The following is a 23,275-nucleotide window of genomic DNA, read 5'->3' as shown; positions in this document are numbered from 1 at the left end:
GGACCTGGTCAAGCAGGCTCAATTGACTGAACCCGATCCGCGTAGTGGACCCCCGAACAAGGTATATGTACCCACACCTGTGCGCCCCCGGTTGATCAAGTGGCTACACACCGCCAAGTTTTCCGCCCATCCAGGAGTGAGCAGAACAATTGCACTCATTACTCGACGATTCTGGTGGCCGTCCTGTTACAAGGACATCAAGGAGTTTGTGCTAGCTTGCCCGGTGTGTGCACAGAACAAGCCCTCTCATAAACTCCCTTCTGGCCAACTTCAACCACCTCTCTGTACCCAGCCAACCATGGTCACACATAGCTCTGGATTTTGTGACGGGACTTCCTGTTTCGAGGGGCATGACGACCATCCTTACTGTGGTCGACCGATTTTCGAAGTCCTGCTATTTAATTCCATTGAAGAAACTGCCTTCTGCTCTCCAGACTGCACAGCTTTTGGTTAAGCATGTGTTCCGGCTCCATGGCATCCCCGCTGAGATTGTGTCGGACCGGGGACCTCAGTTTATGGCTCAGGTTTGGAGACAGTTTTGTGCGGCTCTCGGAGCCCAGGTGTGTTTGTCCTCTGGCTACCATCCACAGTTGTACGGTCAGACGGAGCGGATGAACCAGGAATTGGAGTCCACCCTGAGGTGTCTCACTGCCACCAACCCCACTGACTGGAGTCAGTTCATTCCCTGGGCTGAGTATGCTCATACTTTTCATATTTCATCTGCTACTGGACTGTCTCCGTTTGAAGTCTCCTTCGGTTATAGGCCACCTTTGTTCCTGTCAGAGGAGAGGGACATTGCGGTGCCATCGGTGCGGCGTCACATTCAGCGATGCAGGTCCATCTGGAGGGAGACCGTGGCGGCACTCAACCGCACTAAAGGACAGAACCGTCGGTTCGCGGATCGTAAATGGAGACCAGCGCCTGTCTATGTTCCGGGGCAACAGGTGTGGCTATCGACCAAGGACATTCCGTTGAAGTCAGTCTCTCGTAAACTGGCTCCTCGGTTCATCGGGCCCTTTGAAGTTGAGTCCGTGATCAGCCCATCTGCAGTCCGTCTCCGTCTGCCTCCGACGCTGGCTGTTCATCCCACGTTTCACGTATCCCGGATTAAGCCTGTGGTGACCAGTCCGCTGTGCCCGCCTCCTGAAACCCCTCCTCCTGCTCGTGAGTTTGAGGGGGGCCCTGTCTACACGGTCCGCTGGATTGTGGACTCCCGTCGGAGGGGCCGGGGATGGCAGTACCTGGTGGATTGGGAGGGCTACGGTCCGGAGGCTCGCCAGTGGGTTCCCGGCTCCTTTATTCTGGACCCTTCCCTCATTGCTGACTACCGTGCCTCTCTTCCTTCAGTTTCTGGTGGACCGCCTAGTCGCGGTTGTTGAGGGGGAGGTACTGTTGTGAATCTGGAGGTACGCCTTCAGCTTCTCCTCCAGGGGGCGTCGTGACACTGCAAGGAGGCATGACTGGTGGTTTCTCCTGCACACCTGTGGCCACCTACTTCATCAGGAGGAGTACTTCTGGAGGATCACGCCAACACTCCAGTGTCAGAGTGTTGCTCGCCTATGGTAGAACCTGTGCTAAGTTAACCTCAGACCAACCAGATCTGGTTCCTAATGCTTTCCTGTCATCCGCCTTCAGGTCCTGTTTCCCGTGTTCTCCTGGCAGTCTGTTCCACCTGGATTCTCGTTGGCCAGGAGATTCATCGAGATTGTGTGCTCTGATCCTCCCTGTGGCTCCTGAAAACCGCTTCTCCAATCCGCCTTCCTGCGACGCCGCCACCTGTTCCTCCCTGCTACCTTCATTGTCACATTTTGTTGTTGCAATAAATCTCACTGCATTTACGTCTCCCTCCTGAGTGTGTTTTTCATGTAACATATGACAACAACAGTTACATGAAAAAGTGATTTTTATCACTAACCCCAACAGTAAATGCAAAAACCCGAGGAAAAAAATAATAAAAGTAACAATTATGTCAATGCAGCCCTTGGAGTTTTCAAACATCAATGGAATTTATCGTTTTACAAAAAAATGTCCCCAATTTCTAATGATTTATGGTATCAATAAATAATATAATAAATACTCATTGCTGATTCCTTGCCCTTTGACCTTTTTTCTATTTATTTAATAGAGATTGTAAGTGTTATACTGAAAAAAGTAATGCAAAGTTGTAACGTGTGAAGTTTAAAAAGTTTGCAGACCTGGAGTCTGTCCACATGGAGAAGACAATCTTTGCAAACAATTAAGACAAAATGTTCATCCACCATAGAAAATATGGTAGCAGGTATGCAATTGGTGACACTGTGAGAATGCTGCAGAATGACACAAAAAACACCAAACGGCAACATGTTTGTTATTAGAAAAACATAGCCTGCAATTATATGCTGAAACATGAAACTAGCATTTGAAATTATTCCATACTGAGACCCGTTTTCTAACAAATACTGTATCAGGTCTCCCAAAATGTCAGACCTGTATGGATGCAGAGCCTAAACCCAAAAAAAAAAAAAAAAAAAAAAAAAAACGCCCTGGAGCCTGAAATTGTAATTAATTCACCATTAACACAGATCAAACTTAGACAGTTTGAATTCAAAGCTTCTGTGAACATCAATTTTCAAGTCATGCTAAAAACTGTGGATTTTCCACCAAATTACATAGATATTGTGGCCCAAAGTATAATTTCGTGTATCTGTGTGAAGGGAGCTGAATACAGTTGAATGCATTCCAAAATAAAATTCAAGAACATTTTTGTTTTAATCTCAAAATTATGCACAACATAGTGTTGGTCAATCACATAAAATCAGTGAAAACTAGATAAAAATTTGTGTGAAAAATCTCAAGAGGAATGAATGCTCTGGATAGGTACTGCACGCAATCCAAATGAACCCGATCTAATCACAGTTCTTACCCATTGATTTCAGTTTCATGTTTAAGATTTAAGTGATCTCAAAGAGCAGCCCAGGGCATTCATTCCTTTGTTTAATCTTTCTCAGACAGTGTGTGATTTATGCAGCTGAAAACAAATTAAAATGGAAACTGTGAGCCCTTCACTCTAATTAGTTTGTGCTTTATCGGTGAGATTGGTCGGGTTAAGCAAAGTGGTGCCATTCAATCCTCACAAGAGAGTGTTTCTCATTAACTTATGGTCCTGGCAAAAATCTTCTACCTTCCTAACACCAGCTTAGATGGATTACAGTTAGTTCAAACTGGGCCTGGTGATTTAATTTGTTCTCCTCCTGCCCAATGATTTGTCGAGGCTCAACCCGGCCATCTGGCTGAGAGAGAGAGGCCCGGTCAAAACCAAACTGCTGTGAGCAATAATGTGTACGTTGAACTCTGAGGGTATAGTGCCTATATCATTGAGGCCCAGCCCTCAACTAATGTCTGATTTACTGACCAGAGGCTGTTCCTAATCCCTGCCTCTCTCTGGAGCCATCACATCACCCTGAGATGGAGAGAGGTGGTGGGGGGTTAAATGCTGCTCGCTGTGGGAAGGCCAGCATGAATGCCCAACCAGCTCAGTGCTAGAGCTGTAATAAAGCAATCTGGGCCAAGAAAAGACTGTCTTTGTTCTCCCTGACAATTGAAGAGCACCGTTGATTATTACCTACCTGACTAAAGGTACAACCATTTTCAGGTTTATCAAAACAATGTTTCCATTACTTCTTACATTGACAAGCAATGGTTCAAAAGCAACAGTTAAATTGTTGGTGTATGCAACCTTACATTCCCTTACCTTCAGTGAGAAATGGAAGTTTTTTGTAGGACTGCACGATTAATCGGATTAATCCTGATGAAATAATAGTCAGCTACTTTAGAATTCAATTAATCGTTAGACCAAAGAAAATGTAATTTGCTAAAAGATCAGCATACTCAGCACCATAATTAAGCTTTAAATTGTATATTAAGTAAATACACAATTTGGATTTAGGATTAAAACACCCTTTGTCTGTAAATCTATTCTACTCAAAACTTCGGAAGTGGCAGTTTTAGCTTCAGCAAAATGGTTCTTAAGGAGCCATTGGTTGAGAACGAGACAGGCAGTATGCTTTATCCATATTTAATAAACACAACATCTATTTAATATCTTTTATATGTGCAATAGGTTTTGACACAATTCTTTTCACCTCAACTTGACTACTTTAGTCCAGTTTTTCAGACACACAACAAACACACACAGGCTTAAGGATGTTGCCCAGAGGCTTTATAGAAATCACCTTTTTAAAGATTTGTTATGCCTGATAAACTGTGTCACCTTTAGCAATATTTACAGCTGATGCAGAATAAAAGGACAATATTATGTATTTAGAACACCTTGCTAGTAAAACAAAATGTCTTTGTTGGATTTACTAATGAAAAAGAATATACTTCAAAACTAATGTTAAAGTAAATTAATGAGTGTTTAATTTTTCTGAAAACATCCAAATATACTATTCAAAATTGAAAAGACTGCCCACCTAACATAAACTGATATAAAGTGAAAGACAATGTACTCCCACCAAGAGAAGAAGTTGGAAGAATTCCCTCCACTTGTGATCGTGTTGTTTAGTAACAGGGTGGCAGTCCAAGCTCAGCCATTCAAAGTTCACTACAGTCGGCTGGGTTGCTAATTTGGCCCCATCTGCTCCTTTCTCACACAAAGACAACAGGAGGAGAAGTGCGGGCCTACTGTAAAATGTGCAGACCCTTAATAGGATTAAGCAGATCCTCGTCTTGTCAGGCTGGATTAATATATTCACTTTACTAAAGACCTGCAATGGGTAGACAGCAACTCCACGCTTCCCTCTCATGGTCCAGAATGCCACCGCATTCATTCCCGTGTGATCATTGGAGCACAATTAGAACAACAGCTGAGCTGATTAACTCTGAGAGGACTCGGGTTGCTTCTTGTGCATTTAGAAAGACCACAAAAGTTTTCAAAAGGCCGTTTTCTCAGTTGACTTAAATATTTTGAAAGCAGTCTGTAAAGAGAAAAACAATGGCTGTAGAGTGTGAAACCAAAGAGTCAGCCTGATTCTCTTCTTTCAGCTTTTGTTTTCTTTCAAATTGCATCTCTATTAGATGAAAGTATGGAAAAATGGATGGATGGAGGAAGAGAACGGACATTTAGACAGAGCATAAAGTCTGGAAATAAAACTGTTTTTCAATACTTTATCTTAATTGTGCATACCTAGAAATCAACCACTTCAAATTCTACAGAAAAAGTCAGTCAATGTAATTCTTTTATAATGCTATTCATATTTTGGGAAGTGTCAGGGGACTGACAGCAGAGCTGCACATAAAGACAAACAGGACCAGTATAGAGGTTGCAAATCCAAACTAAAATAATCAGAAGAGAGAAAGTGTCTCAGGTACAAGGTAGCAAGTGCTAGTTGGACACACACACACACAGGGATCCACTGATGGACTGCTCCATTTCTGTCCCCTATGATCTGCATGAACTAATGATCCAGAGCCTTTCTGACCCTGAGTGAACTGTGTCCCCTGTGAAAGGGGGCATCCATCCTGCAGCCCCTGGTCTAACTAGGAGCAACGCAGCAACTGGACGATCATGTCACCAACTGGTTCCAGTAAAACTGGTATGAACTGATTTGACAAAAACAAACAGCTTTAACGAATTTAAACCATAAGCGAATCAGTCATTTTTCTAGAGGCAAAGAGCATGACTAATGTCTTGTATGGAAGAGTTTGCTTCACTGCCCTGCTGTAATATGCAGAATAAAAAACAATAATAATTTGACAAAACTTTCTGAATTATTTCCAATCAAAGTCGTGCTCAATTAACAAACCTGAAGAGCTGAACAGAGCAAGACAGGTTCTACAAACCGTGTCTGATAAGCAACACACAGATGTTCTGATCGTCCTGAAGTCAGAGGTGAAAGGTGTTTCAGAAAGTGGACTGCACCTATCCCAGGTTTCCATTGCCTCTCCCTCTCATCTGCTCTCTTTGAAGTCTCCCAGGAGTGCCTCTTGCTCTGGACAATAATCACATTAGCGTGTGATCCCCTCAGAGGAGCAGGCATAGAGATTAATTCATGAGCTGGACTTTGAGGACAGGAATAATATTTTGAGTGAGCATATTTCCTCTCGCTCTTCGTCTGACTGACTGATGCTGGCAGTCAGTCAGAGTCCACAGAAAAACTCACTCAATGAGTTTCATCAAACTCATTGAGTTTGATGAAACCAACCCTGATGAAACCATGTCGCAGAAAGACATGATTGATGGCTCTTATATCCCCAATCCTTACCTCTGTCGGCCCTCCAAGCAATTTATTTATACCAAGCATCCCTGTAGTGGCAAAGAAACGACGGAAATGTTTGTTGCTCGGTTCCCATTGACCTCCTGGTGTCTCAAACACGCAATTAAAGCGGGGATTTCAGCCTGTGAAATAAAATGAAATGTTCCCTCGCCCCCAAATTTATGATTTGAAAATCCTGTTCTGTGCAGCAGCAGAACATCTGGACAGTGTTACTCGGGGTAAGCTGTTTGACACAGCTGCCGGATATGTGGCCCAGTTCCTGTGGCTCTCTGCTGTCTAACAGCCTGCATTAAACACATCAAATAGAAAGATTTAAGGCTAAACGGTTTAGTTTTTAAGTAAAGCATTGGAGAATTTTACATTCAAATGAATATTTCAGTTTGATGTAAGGCAAAGACATCAGGATGTAGGTCCAAATAAAATGTATCCATGTTATAGTCACTTAAGGATGACCATCCTGGTAAATAATCCTAATTAAGAAAACCAAAGCAATGGTCATGGAAGTCTATTTAAAGTCATTAATGACACAGTTCCCTTTCCTCCCTGATGTAAATGTGCCTTGGCAGGAAGCTCAGCACAGACAGACCTTTAGCTGCGTGTGGATACAGTCTGTATTTGTTCAGTGAGTGCTCTGGAACTCATCCGCTCTCTCTATTGTGTCTCTAGACTGCTGTAGGTTTAAACAAGTGAACATTCAGGTTTTCTGAGGTCAAAGCGGCAGACTGTGAAAGCTGAAAATGTGACTTAAAGGTGACCCTGATCCCTCTGGAGGAGACGATTCATCATCCTAACATGCTCCGAACAGTCTTTCATTTCACTTTTATGACTCTGTTGAATGATCCTTTAAAACACTTTCATTTTTAATCAACGAAGACTCAAAGCAAATCTGTGTTTAAAGAAAATCAAAAGTATTTCAACAAAGAAATTTTATATTTCAGAATTCTGCAAATGAACCTTGAAATATAGTGGGAACCAAGGCAACCGACATAAGGCTTTGCTACCAACATGATTCATAGTTCATTCAATGATTTTGAATCAGTGTCACATTTCCACAGGGAGACCAAGCAAAGCTCCAGGATGCCAAATCTGGTTTCAGCGAGACACTGTGGAATGTTGTTTTTCAGTACAAATTGTGACGTCACCCTTGGTCAGACCGAAGACAAATGAACAAAAAGCATGGCAGTGACACAGAGCATTCACCATCTTGCCCCCTGTGGATAATACATAATTAGTTCCTAGAAAGGATGGACATGGGTACCAACTCTAGACAAAACATTAATTTTCAGAGGCACGCAATCTGAACCTATTCAATAACAACTAATCAGTCTGTGGAAGCATACTAATATGAAAATACATATTTACAGCTACTATGCTAACTCTGCTAATCACTAAGGCTAAATGGACCTTAGTATCTTCTGATATTGACTGAGCTAAAACATCACATTTACATGACACCACCAAAACACCTTGAATCAGCTCTAGTGTGATGCCAGGGCCCTGGATGAGGTTGTGACTTTGATACTCAGCTACCACTTCATTGGCTTTCACTTTATTTAGAGAACAATAATCTGCCATAAGCCACATGATCATATCGTAAGTTGTGTTAAATTGAGCCGGTTAAGCAGCACACACAGCACAATGCTATTCACCATTGTTTTTGTTGTATGTGTGTAACAAACCCTGCAGCCTGAGGGGAACTTCACAGACAGCTTAAAATGGCAACTTAACAGTCATCTGTGTATTTTAACTAGCAAAACTCTGCTCTCATAACACGAAGTGTGACATCACCTCTGCTCCTCATATAATTGTTTAATGACCACTCATTAAATGGGGCCAGGCTGGGAATAATTATTTGATCACTGTTGACTGTCGCTGTCAAACCAGGTAAAATTAGAGATGGCAGAACAAAGACTTAATAAAAAAACCAGAACCGTGATCAGTGCATTTCTAGTGCTGACAGTTTTAATCTGCATGAAATTTGCCATTAATATAAAGTAGCTGTGCTGTAAATCCAAACATAAGAAGGTGCAAGAGAAGCTGGATGAGGTGGGGATGATTTGTGTTGCTGCTTCATCTAAAACAAATGTTTGAACCTTCCTCAATGACTCTTAATAACAGGCCAAAAAGAATAACGATCAACTATTTTTATAAATAGACATAATAACAAAAGCAAGATTTTAATCAGATTTTGCCATTTTTAATGGAGTAATTGCAGCAAATTTCAAAAGGTTTTTCCTTTTTTTTTTCCAACAGGTTGGAAACTGCCTTTTTTTAAACATCATTTTTTACAATAATAGAAAACATATACATTTTGCTTTTGAAATAGTTTCATGGTTTTCTTATTTTGAAAGCAAGAAAGTGAAATAAAATAAAAATAAATTGAAATAAAATAAAAATTATTTCAAAAATGATTTTACCAAAAAATATCTGCTATCGATGTCTTTTTCCAAAACATCAAGTAACATTTACATCTCTATGACAGTTTTTTTTTCAGCTGTATTAAAGTCAACTAAAATTAATCAAAGGCTTAAAAGACAACCACTAAGAGGAAAGAACTACAATCAATGATATAATGAAAATATTGCTGGAAGTATAACTAATGTATCCTTGTATTCCATATTAAATAAAATCCTATTGAGACAACGTAGTATTGTTAGAGTTAGCTGAAGTGAACCTGGAGGAACCAGAACATTCCCTAGAAGGTATCGTCAGATGTAGCAAATGGTTACTTACAAAATCGGACTTTCGCATTCTCAGTCCTGGTCCCCATGAGAGGAGTAGCAATTCCTTTTTTCCGGGTCGCGCAAATCCGGAGTAAACAGAAAAATGATGAGTTATGGGAATTCTGATGTCTACAGGGAGGAAGAACGCTGAGCTTGCTCTATGTTGTATCATGCAGGTTGGAGACGGAGGCGAAGAGGCACTGTAGTCACATATGTTGCCAAAGCAAAGGCTTTGTGGCCTTGGCAAAGAAGCTCATTAAGCTGCTGACAATCACTCCCACAAAGGCCGATCTAAGGGCTATTCAGTGGGTGTGCACAAACCAGCGTTGAGGAATGTGAGTTTCATCTTGCACACCCAGCCCCATCTCCTACTTCCGATATTAGCATAATGAAAGATGTTTGATGCACCTGTAGGCTCAGCAAAGTGTTTATTTGCAATTATCGGCTGAGAGAACTGATAGAAAGCAGAATCCGGGATGGGAAGCCAGATTCCCTGCTGACTGGGAATCTGTTGAGTTTTGCTCCTGCTGCAAGCTCGTTCTGTCAGCCACTGACAATCTGCTTAATTCTCTGCTAATGCTGCTGGAGACTCACATCAAATTGCTTAAGACTGTCAGCCAGCATTAGAGCTGCACTTTGTTGGATGACCTTTTGTTTTAGTCTCCCCTTCCTCAATGCAAGAAAATGTTCAAAAGTCTTAAGAAGTTTGGTCTACGTCAGAAAGGGAACTACGTCTGTTACGTCGAACATCTGACACTATGGAGTGAGGGCTTGTGCTGTCGATACCAGTTTTCAAACGTAAAAAAAAAGGACCGGGGGGAGAAATTTCTCCCACGACACGCAGGGTGAGGTGGAGAGAGAGGGCAAACCTCAGTGCTGGATGATGTACGATGTGGACTCAGGACAGAGGGTTGGGTTTAAATGAGAGAGAAAAGGCAGAAAATGAAAGGAAGGGAGGAAGGTCATGCTTCATTATGCTGATGTGGGTCGTAACCACGGTGGAAAAACAGCAACCAAAGCATGGCTGCTTGGAGTAGACTTACAGCCTGAGATGACAAGGTTGTTACCTCGGTAGGGGGTTACGGAGGGCAGAGGGGGAGAATCGGAAAAAGCTGACAGTCCTAATGAGACAGAACACCACTACTCAGAGTCTTTACACATTTCCTATGCCAAGAGTCAATATATTTCCAGACATCAAGATTTACATGTTCTTTGTACTTTTCTAACACATTTATGAATGAATGAAGATATTTCTCCAGTGGTTAGACTTTAAATATTGAGGTTACTCTTAGAAAAGGAGAGAGATAGGATTGGAGATGAATAGATGGACAGACATATTGGATATAGAGATGGTTGGATCTCCGTATGAATGTTGGAAGCATGATGGATAGACGGCTGGATGGATTGGCGAACAAATATATTGGATGGATGTTGGATGAATGATGGATGAACGATGGATGGATGGATGCTGATTAACCTGGAGATTGAGGTGAATAAATTGAGAAGACATCAAGTGTTGTTAGTGAAGGCCCAGAGCTGGATCTAATGAGGTGGTATGAAAATGGCTAGGGTGTTGAGGAGGGGGGATATCTTCTTATAATGAAAGCAGTCAGCCAGAGTCAGTAACTGAGAACACTCTCACTCCTCTGCACAGCCAGAGCCAGAATCTGCGAGCCCATAAGCTCGTCTTTGAGCTACAACAGGATGGAGACTCCTTTATAGCTGCACAAACAGAAGGAAGCCTTATGAACTTTGCTTAGGGGGTTGAACGGCCCTGGAAGCCGGACGGGATGGGTAGGTCCCGAGGCAGGCTGCCAGTTCCGAGACGCTTAGTGTTGGTGCACTCGGGCCAGACAAACCTGACATTGTCCCGGGTACTGCCCCGGGAAAAGCCTCTTCCCCTTTCTGTCGGCCGCCGTGGCTCATTCACACTCTAAGCCCAGCTGATTAAACCATCCGGACATGACAAACACAGGTGAGAAGGCAAACATTTATTAACACCAAGAACCAACCAGCAACATCCTGTGAAGGACGAGTTTCTGTTTTCACTGCATTTGGGAATATTTATCATACCTCGTACTAAAAGTATTTCCATTGACCTTAAAATTGTGCAAATTTGAAATCCAAAAATAAATTTGCTTGTTGGAAACACTCGCCTTTCCATTGCCTTCCTGTGCAATTATGCTTGAAAAAAGTTCCTACTTCCAGCAACACTCCCCTTATTATAGTCAATTTCTACTGGGTCAATCAGTGAACAGAAGAAGTCGTGAACAATGACACCAATTTTATGCTCTTTTTAGAATTGGAGTATACCTGTAGTTTTAGCAAAGTAAGAAAGGAAATCAAGAAAGCTGCTCCATCCATATCGGATGTTATCTATACACTTCCAAATGTATGGATAACATCAACAGCTATCACATTTGGCACTTCTCTCTTCTCAGTGGAGGACAGTTGTTTACAGCGCAGCCAAATTTCAAGTGAGCTTCATATCGTTAAACTGGCACACTTTTCAACATTAGCAGAATGGCAACAAAGATTCTTTTTGACACTCAGCAACTTTCAGATCTATTTCACTAATCAATATTGTCACATTCCTTAAGTAATGGTTATTTTTTGCCAATAGTGTTTGTTTTTGTCTAAATCCTCTTGTTAAAAAAGAGAGTTTTTTTTTTTTCTTTTTTGGACAAAATCCCTTTTGGTAACAATATAATATCAGGAAGTTCACGGTTCCCCACAAGAGTCTTAATTCATAACATGTCTCTTATATTCCTTCAGCAGGATTCACACAACCTTATCTGACCACTACAAAATGAAAGTCTGCAGTGGTATTGTGAGAATGGAATTAGACTAATGCTCTGTTGACCTGCTGAGTCTGTTAAGCAAGAAAAAGCTGAATGAGAAAACAAAAGCATACTCTATGCTAAAGCCACGTTGCTTTCCTGGTGTTTGGAACACAAAGAAGAAAAAAGGCAGGTGGTTTTCATGTGCAGCTTTCAGCCTTGCTAGCATGTTAAAATGAAGCCATGTGTTTCCAAAACACTCATATGCCGCATAAAAATCCCCCTCAACCAGTCAGGATAAGATAAATGTAGCAGCTTTGATGGGTGATTTAAAAAAAAAAATGAGTCAAGGCAGAGCCATCAATACTCCCCAAGGACAAGCAGGTTGCTGAGGAAGCATGAAGACTGATTTACACTTTTCTCCCCGTTTGGCAAATATGCTGCTCTCATGCAGAGCGGGGCTTTTAATTGAACTTCAGGCTCGCAGCCCATTTCACTGAAAAACTCGTCTGTTAGTCAGTCTGTCAAAAAAAAACGGCCAATAAGCCTCTAACCTGGCACTGGGAAGATAGAAGCTGGGCAACCTGCTTTTGACTGATACCAAGGTCTTCATTCTGTATTCTGAATCAATATGAAAACCACTGTGGTTTTCTATGTGGATTTACTTGTAGTTACCATGGCAACAAGTGCCCCTATCTTTATTCTTATCACGGAGGTTTTAAAAGTTTCACAAGGTTGCAGCATTCTGCAGCAGTGACTATCTGAAGCTGTTTAATCTGAACAGGAAGTCCCACATCACTCCAAAACATTATGTTATGTCACATGCAGGATTAGGTTACAAGCAACGTGCAAAGCTTCACATCAACCCATAATCCTTATGCTACTACAAAAACCTAAACTAATCAGCTGGGCAAAAAGAGAACTTCTCCAGCTCAGGTAGGAGTATCTGTAGACCAGACAACAATTACGCTGCTAGGCAGGCAGGTCAACCTTTGTCAACCTGCTTTTACGGGACCTACCCATCCCGTCCGGCTTCCAATCTTTACACTCCTCAAAAATCTGAATTATGTCACTTTTACACATCAAATGCATGTCTGATAGTTTTCTGAATTGTCATGTCACATTATTCTACTTTTACATCATTAGCTGCATTTCTATTGACCATAAAATAGAAATTACGAATATAAATTGGTGTAATGGAAACACTTCAAATTGAAAAAATCTTTTGATTAAAAAAAATGAACCATATCAAAATTACTGTATTTTGCAAAACTGCAACAATTTTTTTTTTTTTTTTTTTTTTTTTTGTGACGCACAAGTCACACCAGTTTGCGTCATCCTTATTTGTGGGCCTCCTTAGACATTGTGCAGCTGGCTCACAGCATCACACAGATTCATCATCCAGTCCATTTATCAGCTTTGATTTCCTTTATTTTGTCAGATCTGTGATCAGCCGATGCTAACGTGAAGATGATCTTATCCCCTGTGTTTATCTATTTCAGCAAAAGCCTAAAAATCAACCAATGTCCTCTTGCTGCTCATTTTTTTTATTTATTGTTATCGGCCCGATACTAATAGCTGTTGTTTATTTTCATCCCGTTGTCGTTCGCGTTTGTTTTTTGTTTGGAGTCGGAAGAGGTTGGTCATGTCGTATTTGTTTGGTCATGTGATAGTGATCATGCAATGTCAGCAGAGTGTTTTTTTAATGCTGTTGAAAGGGTAGAATAATAGAAACACAACATAAGCAATATCAGTTATCAAAAAATAAATATATAGGATATCCAATAAATATATTGGATATTAGCCCAAATTTTATATCAGTGCATCTCTGATGCACTGATATAAGCCATTTTTAAAACAAAGACATAATATTTAGACACATGCTTATATATATGTAGATGAAGGCATCCCGGTCAGAGGAAACCAAATTAAACTACACACAAATTATATATCTGGCACATATCTACACTGAAAATCAATCTGGCATGGACATACCATCCTCAACATGGTGCTGTGAGGTTGCTTTCCTCAGCAGAGATGACAGGAAGATGGATGGACCAACAAAGCAATTATGGAAGAAAACCCTAAGCTACAAAAGCTTCTAACATATTTGTTCTGTTATGAGTATTATTGTATCATTTTCCTTCTATTTAAAAATGTAGGATTCTTTCTGTTAGTCTATTACACAAGACCCTAATAAAATACAATAACATTTGTGTTTGCAGAGTGACAAAATCAGAATGAGTATTGTTAGGAAGCATCTGCAGATGCTTCCTAACAAGCATCTAGGGTTGTAAGGACATGTGAGGACTGAGGTAAAGTTGGGCCAGACGGTTCTGCTGCTCCCTCAGCGAGGCTGCTGCACGTCAGAGAACCACAGATGGTGAACTCAGCTATTGTGGCAGCGATCGGGGGATCCCTGGTCCCGATTAGCAGACCAACTGAACACAAGGAGCACAACACCGTCTGCTCCATCTCCATGGGTTTCTATGTTGTGTGTACAAGTATTATCAAGTATTCAAGTTGATTAGCAATTCATCTTTTCTCCCTCCTCTGTGGATAAGTTTATAAGAAGCGTCAGCTAAGAAGAAAACGCAATAATCTGCCCCGTACTCCACCCACCTTGAATCAATAAGGTATTTCCCCCAGGTCACTAACAACAGTCCACCACCATTAAGTGTGTGTACACAGTTGACAGACAACACAGAGGCAAAAATGAGCTTGAAAATGTATTCATGAAGATAAACGTGAGACGTTTCAGTCTCGGTGAGACGTGTCAGAATGGTAACTGGGCTTGGTGCTTGGCTCTGCTCTAAGATACACCGTGGATACACACCTTCCAAATGGCTGGAGGGATAAAAACGCACACACAGTGTGCTTAAATGTCCGCTGATGAACACACAAGTGAAGCTTGATTTTTCCAAAAATGGAGTAACTTTAGCTGCAATTTATTTTAGTTTTACTTCTTGTTCTGATGTTATTTAATATACCTGGAGGTATGTTTTTGCATATACATTCAGCTCTGCAATGTGTCTTCCTCCTGTTCTTTCTGAAACTCTGCCTTCAGAAAGTCATCCCAACATGGCTCCTCTATTAACCCTTTGACAACATTTTTACCAGCAGTGCTCTGAGAAGTAGCTCCTATAATGAACTCAGCAGTTCCACCAGATGTTTGCTAATGGCTGCTGGCTAGTCTAAAGGAGCTGAGTGGGGGAGCTGATTGTTCTGAAATGTGCATGAAAGAATCAAGGCATGTTCCAGGTATGTTTTGATGAAGGACCATGATGTGAAACTCAAATAAGTTGATTTACTTCTCATTTAAATCATATTTGATTTATATAACAACTGGAGGTATTATAGTTACTTGACTGTCCTATAAAACTCCATTATGTGTCTGGAAAACACATAATACTGCTCCATGACCGTTATTTAAAGGTTCATAAAGGAATCCAAAGCACCAGACATGTTTTCACCTGAACAACACAACGGCAACAATTGGGATTAATTACTTCCAGAAAACTATCTTTTTTCCAGTCTATAGTTAACTGAAAAGGCTGAGCGGGAGACGTCATAATAAGCCACATAGATCTAACAACCATTTAAGGAGCGTCCTGCTGGGCGCCTCACCTCAGGGTCAGCCCTTCAGGGGTCAGCACTTCAGGCCCACTGAGGCGTTTCAGCCTCCTGCAGCACACCACTAATCCTGCTGTGGAAAAACAATGGAGGGCTTCGTCTCACTTGGACAACCTGGAATAGAAACGGAGAGGCAGGCACAATATTTGAGACAAATTAAAAGATGGATGAATATGTATGTGCATCGGTGTGTGTGTTTTCGTCCAGACAAACTCGTCAAAAGGCTGGCTGCATAACTTTTCAGACCTCATCGTCATGCACATTCAACGAGTGCATAAAAAGAGCTCTTCACTGCGTGTGTGGGCCAAGGACTACAGCAACAGCAGAGTTATTAGTTCTCAGGGTTTGATTGGATCATTTATACTCCATGTGTTCTAGAAAATGAAATATGTTTGAGATCCTGTGGCAGTAATGACTTATTAAAGTTAAAATCATTTTAAATTATTCACTGCGCCTTGGAGGGCTTGTTGAGGAAGTGATATTTTCCTACAGGCCAGTGAATGTCACAGGCAGCTTTATAAATAACATTGACGCCTGGAAAATTTAGAGCCATGCATAAAGCAGCATCTGGTGACTTGGAGGGAAAAACTGTCTCCTTGTTACAGTGGCAGATTTGCACTGATGAGGCCAATACCAATTTGGAATTTCCCTTTAATTTGATGTCATTCAAGTTCACGTTCTAGACTTTCTGAATAAAAAAAAGTGCTTGTTCCTTGAAGTGAATTTAAAATAACAGCAAAAAATCAATGCATCAAATGACTATTACTAACAAAGTAATTTCCTTTGTCGTGATTCCGTAATTGTCAAATTTCTCTGAAATTCCTTACATTTTTTTTTTGTTTGTGGACTATGTAGATTTTGAAAGGGGTTTACTGGAGGAAAAATATTGCAAATATTTCTAAAGTAGTTTAAAAAATCTATCATTTTGATTTTAAAAATATTACAAAGACAATCTCAAAATCCTGGAGCAATGTGTTTTCAGACTGAAAAAAGTGGGAACGTTTTATTTTGATTCAACACAGTCGACTAACAAGACAAGATGACACATAACACCGATGATAACTTATCAATATAAGAAAGCAACAAATTACCCAGAATATTCTAGTGATTGTTAAGTTTCTGACTGTAAATGTACAGGAGAATGAATCCGACCAACACACAGGAGATGAAATCAGAGATCCTCTGATTTCATCATGGGTGCCTCCAGTAAAATAAAGCTGGATGCCAGATCAAGAACTCAAGGCTCTCAAGAGTTGCTGCCATATGAAAGGGAGCTTGAACAAATGAAACAAATGTCTGTTTCAAACTGCAAAATAAGGCACACCCTGACAGTTATTTTTTCATCACTTAAAAAGGGAATAGGAAGTACATCCCCCAACAGGGGGGTATAAAATCCAGTGAAAGGACTTATGGAGTGTGTGCCTTTGACAGGGTAACATCAAATGCTTCACCTGCAGACAGATGACCACTTGACTTTTCTCTGAGTTTGCTGAGTTTGTTTGCTGAACTCAAGTCACACTGAAGCAAATTAATCTTCCACTTATTGGCATTTACCATCACAATAATTCACTAGATAGCCACAGTGATGAAAGTCCTCTACCCACTAATTAGAAGGAGTGTAATGAAAAGCAGCACGATTAATCACATCACAATTATCATTGACATGTCAGTCTGTAAAATTACTAAACACTGTTTTGATATAAGACTTGGAGCCATCAAGAGTCATTCAGTCATGCTCTGCAAAGCAAAAATGAATCTATGTGGTTGTCCTTAAGCCCCACACCTGATGGGGCTTAATTTCTTCACAATTTTCTTCACAGAAATTGTGAAGAAAAGTCTGGGAGATGAGACAATCTGCTTTGTGATGCTCTGACCATATGCTAACAGATGCTAAGTCGCTTTAATAAAATATCAATTCATTTGTTTAGAACGTCTGTTTCTAGAGATGTGAATGTGGAATGGAACTCTGATGCGGATGAGAAAAATGAACTCTGGCCACCTAAAAGCCAAAGCTTTGAAGTCAACTCTGGTATGGTTTGAATTCACTTGTGAATGCCAAGTGGACTGGAGACCGCTACAGAACCAGGAAGCCGACTATAGCGCAAGGCATTATGGGTAAATACAACCAAAAAATTACCAGAGGTGAAATGGATCGTATTTTTTTGACAATGACAAAAGAAAAATGCTACAATCGCTACAATTCACTTTCATCTTCTTCAGCAGTATTTATGTCATTTCCTTCAGTATATCTTGATGCAGTGACCCCACAGGTGAGGAGGGGAGGATCTGGATCATTGGACACAGTAAAAGCAAACTGAAGGAGCAGAAAATGTAACAAATGTTTCAATTTGGTCTCCAAACCAAACAAAGTCTAAACCATAAGTCCCTATCCACACTGAAATTATGTCAGATAACATTCTTTTTTTGTCATTTAGACTGTATGTCCGCAGATTCTGTATTTTGGAAAACATAAAGATGATTATGCTTGAAACCGGGTCCCAGAGTGGGTACATCTTTATGTGTGATCATGGGAGCCAAAACATTTTTGAAACAATAATATGGCAGCTTCATTTTCCTCTCCACCTGCCATGTGCCTCACTCTGGCCAATAACAAACATGGTGTCGTAGGGTGTAGTGCTGGTATGACAGCACTGCCGATTGGTTTGGAATATCTGCTCCTGGGTTTTCAGTGGTGCTGCATCCTGTCGTGTGGATAAATATTTCTGCTTGAGGCTTTTATTGTGAAGCAAAAAACAGGAAGTTGAACTTGCACTGTCCCACTGGGTGCACCCAGTAGACTAACATCTGTTTGTTGTTTTGACTGACAACAATTGGTTACAATTGGCTAACAGTTAGGTGCTAATGATGCTAAAGAATGTGTCTACTTCTTATCAGCACTGAAGTAAAGGGCTATTGATGTTATTTTTTTCTTCAGTTTGCACTATTTTTTGAAACAAAGCTTGAGATTTAGGCTTAGTTTTTTGACAATACTGTCTTAGATTGAGAAACTAATATGACTTAAATACCTTACATTAATCACAGATTTTAAAAACACCTTTGATAAAATTTGACCTTTGATAAACTTTTACTTTATTTGTGGCAACAACAAACAAGGAATTTTTAGTCATCGAGGAAATATTGCTAAATATGTCTGACTTCCTTCTTGTGAACACGTTTTGTTTCATCTTGTGTTTAGTATAATAGGAATTATGCTATTAAAATTGTCCCAGAATGCAGGAATTACACTTTAGTCACATGTCGCAGCTTCATAATCTGATAGTCACATTTTGTTGGAGGCTGTTACATTAATCTGTGCAGGGCAATCAATAACATTTGTGTCACATATCCTGGAAACATGAATGTCCCAGTTCCGTTTCCTGAATGTTCATTCTGGCTCCTGGTTTTCACAATTTCGACCCTACATAGTGTTAAGCTTGCAAAGCATTCGCTTAGCATTCACTGCAGCATGTTGCTCAACATTTTAGGCTGTAGAACTCGAAGAAATAACAACAGTCAAAAGCTGGATGTTTCCAAATGAGCAAGAGAGGTTAAGATGGGGGGGGGGGACTTCATTCAGGTCTCAAGAGGCCCTGAGTGGCTGGAGCAAAAAAGATCTGGGCCTCCTCAGGTGGAGAGAGGGTTATTAAAGTGCTGATGAAGCAGCATCATTTAGCTGCTGTTGCTGCGTTCGGCACTGAGTGGAATCAAATCCAATTTGCTTAATCATAAAATCGAACCTCCAACAGGACAGAGCAAGGGGAGAAAATAAAGATAAAAATCATTAATGCTGTTGTGCCATCTGTAGCTGTGGACTCTGCCATCGATTACTGCTGCTGAAAGACCCACAATATCGGTTGGTTTGGCAGTGTCCAGAACACAACGCAGCTATGCTGATCTACAACCTCCAGGCATTGGTTGGATACAACAGTCAACCAGTGACTCATCAAGCTATTTTTTTTCTCACATAAGGCGACTGAAACCAAAGCAAAGATCTGGGCAAACAGCAGCAACCTCAGTCTCAATGTGTCATTTTGATGGTATTAGAAGCAGTGTCTCTGCTTTTTGGTTTGGAGACAAAACATGACAGCAACTGAAGGGACAAAAGAACAGAACTCCAACAAAAGGGGCGAGACAGAAAAAAGAAAAGAGATGACTCACTTTGCAGAGCCGCATGATGGGTAAAGTGATTTTCTTTGGCACAATTGTTGAGCTTTCATTCACTCCAGAGTGCACAAATAATTCATCCTGAATAGAAGCCTTTCAACGTGGTAGGAAGAAATCTGATCCACACCGTCAAACTCATCATCACAGCTTTATAAAACTGTGATAAAGAGGAATAATTTAACACTCATTTGGTATTGGTGTGAAGCTCTATGCCAAAAACATTCAAAAAAATCATTTCAAAATGATATCTTACCAAGGTATTCTTGTGTCATGTTGCAACTTTGGACTTCAATGCTTTTAAGCTGCAAAACTAACAAAATAATGAAAAAATGTGGAGTAGAAGGAAATGCATCATTTTCTAAATAGTTTTACAGAGAAAAATCTTAAAAGTGTGGTGGGCATTCAATTCCCAAAGGATCAAATGCCCACCACACTTGCAAACATTAGGGAAAACACAGCATTATGAAGATAAAAAACACAACAAGAAGGTCAAAAAGAACATTGGGAAGATGTTGAAATGAGAGTTTGGTTAAAAGCTTGAATATCCACCATCCATTGTCTAAGAATGATGAATATCTTTCAACAAAGCAATCTAGAGGACCACGGAAACTCTAGAGAAGTGGCAAAGATCCCAATCTCAGTCGGGATGGTTTAATCATGTGATTCCAAAGTTTGACGTTTATAGAGAAATGAAAAGAAAAACTTGACTTTCTTTTGCCAGATGAATACACTGCAACCAGAAAAGATAGTATCATAGGTCAGATGAGATCAAAATTAAACTTTTTATTATTATTTCCATTCAAAGTCCTATGTTAAAAGAAAACAACCTAATCACTATTGCCATCCTGGAGGGATGATTTTCTTCAGCAGGGAAGCAAATAAGAACTGATGAGAAGATGAATGAAACTGGCATATTTGAATTTGTCGAAGACTTTTAAAACTGTCACACATTTTTATTTCCACTATGTACTACTTTGTGTTTGTCTAGCACATAAAATCCCAATAAAGTAAGGTGTGCAATTGTAATCGTCAGTGCACCGATTGCAGTTTCTCGGCCAATCTTTACAAAAGTCAGACATGTTGATAACCTTTGAAGTCTGAAAACTTGCTAAATGTGGTAATACGTGACATTGTACGTGATGCATCACTCCCCTTTTTTGACTTCTGATACCAAAAACAAGCCCCTTGCTCAAAAGATACTTGTAAGTTTTTGTTTTTTTTTTCTTATTTCATAATAAGAAAAAAATGTATTCACTGGAAACTAGACCAAAAGTACTTGGTAAAGTTTTGTACTTTTACAGTCAGAACATTTGATGAGGAAAAACAGACTCAGATGCTCTGTCTCCAGGGGAAACCTCCCATCTCATCATATTTCTCATACTCTGTCGCGCCTGGCCCTTTTCGTGCTGTCCCCGGCCACAGCCGCCATTAGGGGTGGACCATGCCATGTCGTTACATGGGAACCCTTATAAACGTGTAAACGTTATAAAGAGCTGGAGGCATTAGCATTTTGGACACCGCTGAATAGAGCCATTTGTTCCTCTTCCTGTGCCTCCCTGAAAGACTCTATTAAAGGGAGGTTTAGGAATTGCTCTGTTTTGGACTCGGGAGAGCATGGAGAGAACATTTAACAGTAGATTTTCCAAGAAAACAAAATAGTCTTCAACAATTACGCAATAAAATGTTTCGTAAACAGATACTCTGTCACCTCTAAAACAGGAAGTGCTAAAATTATTTCAATTTTGACTAGTTTCTTTCCAATTTTCACTCCTTTTAACCCTACATTCCCCTCTATATCCTTCATCTGATAAAAGCCAACTCTAACAGGGTGCAGCGCCTTCATATTTACACATCATTTAGCTGTTCGTCTTCTTTCAGCGAAAAACAGATTGAAGCTCTTGCAGAGATAGAAGAAACATTGAGCAATGACGTTCTTTTGTGAAGCTTGTAAAGGGCCGAGCAGAATCCGTCAATGCTGTTTGGTCCATTAACGAAGCCTTGTAATTGATCTATGATTCCACCTCACTCTGCGGTCGCAGCAGGAACTGCGGTTAGCACGAGGCAGAGTCTCTGCCATCTGACAGCTCTCGCTTTTATCTTTGAGCTTTTCGACGATTCATGTGTTGCACGCAGAGGACGAGTTTCATCCATAATGCATGTTGCTCAGCTGTGGCCCATGATAGAACAATGGCTGGTGACCTCTACCTTAGCATGGGTACACCTCAGTGCGCAGCTCTGATAGTCAATCAGCACTTGTAGATGGCCATCAAGTGAGCAGCTGCTAATCCCAAACGAGCTTATTGAGAGGACTAATTGAAATTCAGAGGACAGAGATACATTGTGATTGTGGAAAATCAGGCTGGAAGTGGTGGTGTTATATTGGGAGGTTATAGTGATGTGTTTTTTGCTTTACATTTTGAAAATAACTCATGATAAGGATAAGAACTGGATCAGTATGGCGTCAATGAATGTGCTAATATCAAAGAATAAAGACTGTCTTCTTGGGCAGCATGCTTCAGTCTGTTTTTAATAACATTTATTTTTCAATTGTTTTCAGGTGAAGAAGGAAGGAGTATAGGAGGCCTATCAAACCAGCACCCAACCTAGAAATGAATATCTCTCTGTAGCACTATGAGCACTAGACACAAAAACAAATTATTATGAAAAAATTACATCATTTTCAAATCAGCTAGCTGAGCTGGGTTTGTAAAACAGCAATAGTGAACAGAAGGAGCTGAAAGGCTTACTTTTCTACTCACATTCAGTCTCAGTTTCACTTGCGAAGCACTTTCTATTGCTTTGTTGCTGAAAATGTGCTATAAAAATTAAATTACTTTATCTTGGTTTTATATTGAATGAAATTACATCACATGGTGTTCTGAGGACACCGTCTGCCACTTTAGCCCTATAAACTTACTGTTAAAGTCCACAAAATAATTTATTTGTTTTTATAAATAATCAAACGGTGCACATTCTAGCTGGAAGGGAAGCTAAAATATTATTTTAGCCTATGCACCTTTAGAATTTATTTTATTAGGCTCTATTTACTCCTGCCAGTTTATTTCCAATTTAGTCCGGACCTTTTGTGCCAGTGTGAACACACACAAGTGAACAATCACACCCAGACTACTTTTGGAATTGGCCAAGGTCCGCTTCCAAACAAATTTGGTGCAGTTTGATTTTGGTGTGAATACAGATCACCCTCAATACAAACTAACTACAGGAAATATTTGTCTTTTTGAAATTCACGAGCCAAAATGATGGTAAAAATTAGTCGTTTAAAGTTGCCAACATTCCTGGTCAATGTATTCATTTTGCTGATCTGACATTTTTTTGCTTAGATGAATGCTGTGAAGGAGTGCTGGTGCCTATCTATTTGGGCATGAGGCAGGATCACCCTGGACACCTTGACAGTCCATCACAGTGTTTAAAAATATGTTTTTTATGAAAAAACATGGCCTGGCCAAATTGTGCTTTTCTTTTCTCAGACACTTAGAAAAAAACAATAGCTGCTGCAGAAGATTACCATGAAAAGAAATGAAAAGAAGAAGACTGTTTATTGATTTAATATAATAATACCATCTGTAGAGGTCACAAGAGGGCAGAAGATAAAGCATTAAATGCTTTTCTGTATTATATAGCTGTATTAATCAGACATTACAGGCAGCGTCTAATCCTATGTATTTATGATTGGTTTTGAAAGTAGGGGCTTTTTGTGTCT

At 40.3% G+C, this 23,275-nt stretch overlaps 1 protein-coding gene across 11 annotated transcripts in view; it reads right to left on the bottom strand.

Annotated features, from left to right (window-relative positions):
* The window catches only part of chl1b (cell adhesion molecule L1-like b), a 94,109-nt gene that overhangs the window by 49,338 nt on the left and 21,496 nt on the right, over window positions 1-23,275 (bottom strand). The window contains exon 2 of one of the 11 annotated variants that reach the window (XM_055024160.1): window positions 15,385-15,504. The exons of 8 other annotated variants lie outside the window; for them this stretch is intronic. The gene's annotated coding sequence lies outside the window, so the exon portion shown is untranslated. Of the gene's footprint in view, window positions 1-6,242; window positions 6,321-8,987; window positions 9,199-15,384; window positions 15,505-23,275 lie in introns of those variants that run through there. 2 more of the 11 variants (XM_055024168.1, XM_055024175.1) reach the window with 2 other exon arrangements.

Source organism: Poeciliopsis prolifica, unplaced genomic scaffold, assembly GCF_027474105.1.
Source record: "Poeciliopsis prolifica strain line A6 unplaced genomic scaffold, Auburn_PproV2 SCAFFOLD003, whole genome shotgun sequence".
NCBI classification, from domain to species: Eukaryota; Metazoa; Chordata; class Actinopteri; order Cyprinodontiformes; family Poeciliidae; genus Poeciliopsis; species Poeciliopsis prolifica.
Note: the sequence above shows the minus strand (reverse complement) of the source record. Positions and strands in the feature narration are given on the sequence as shown.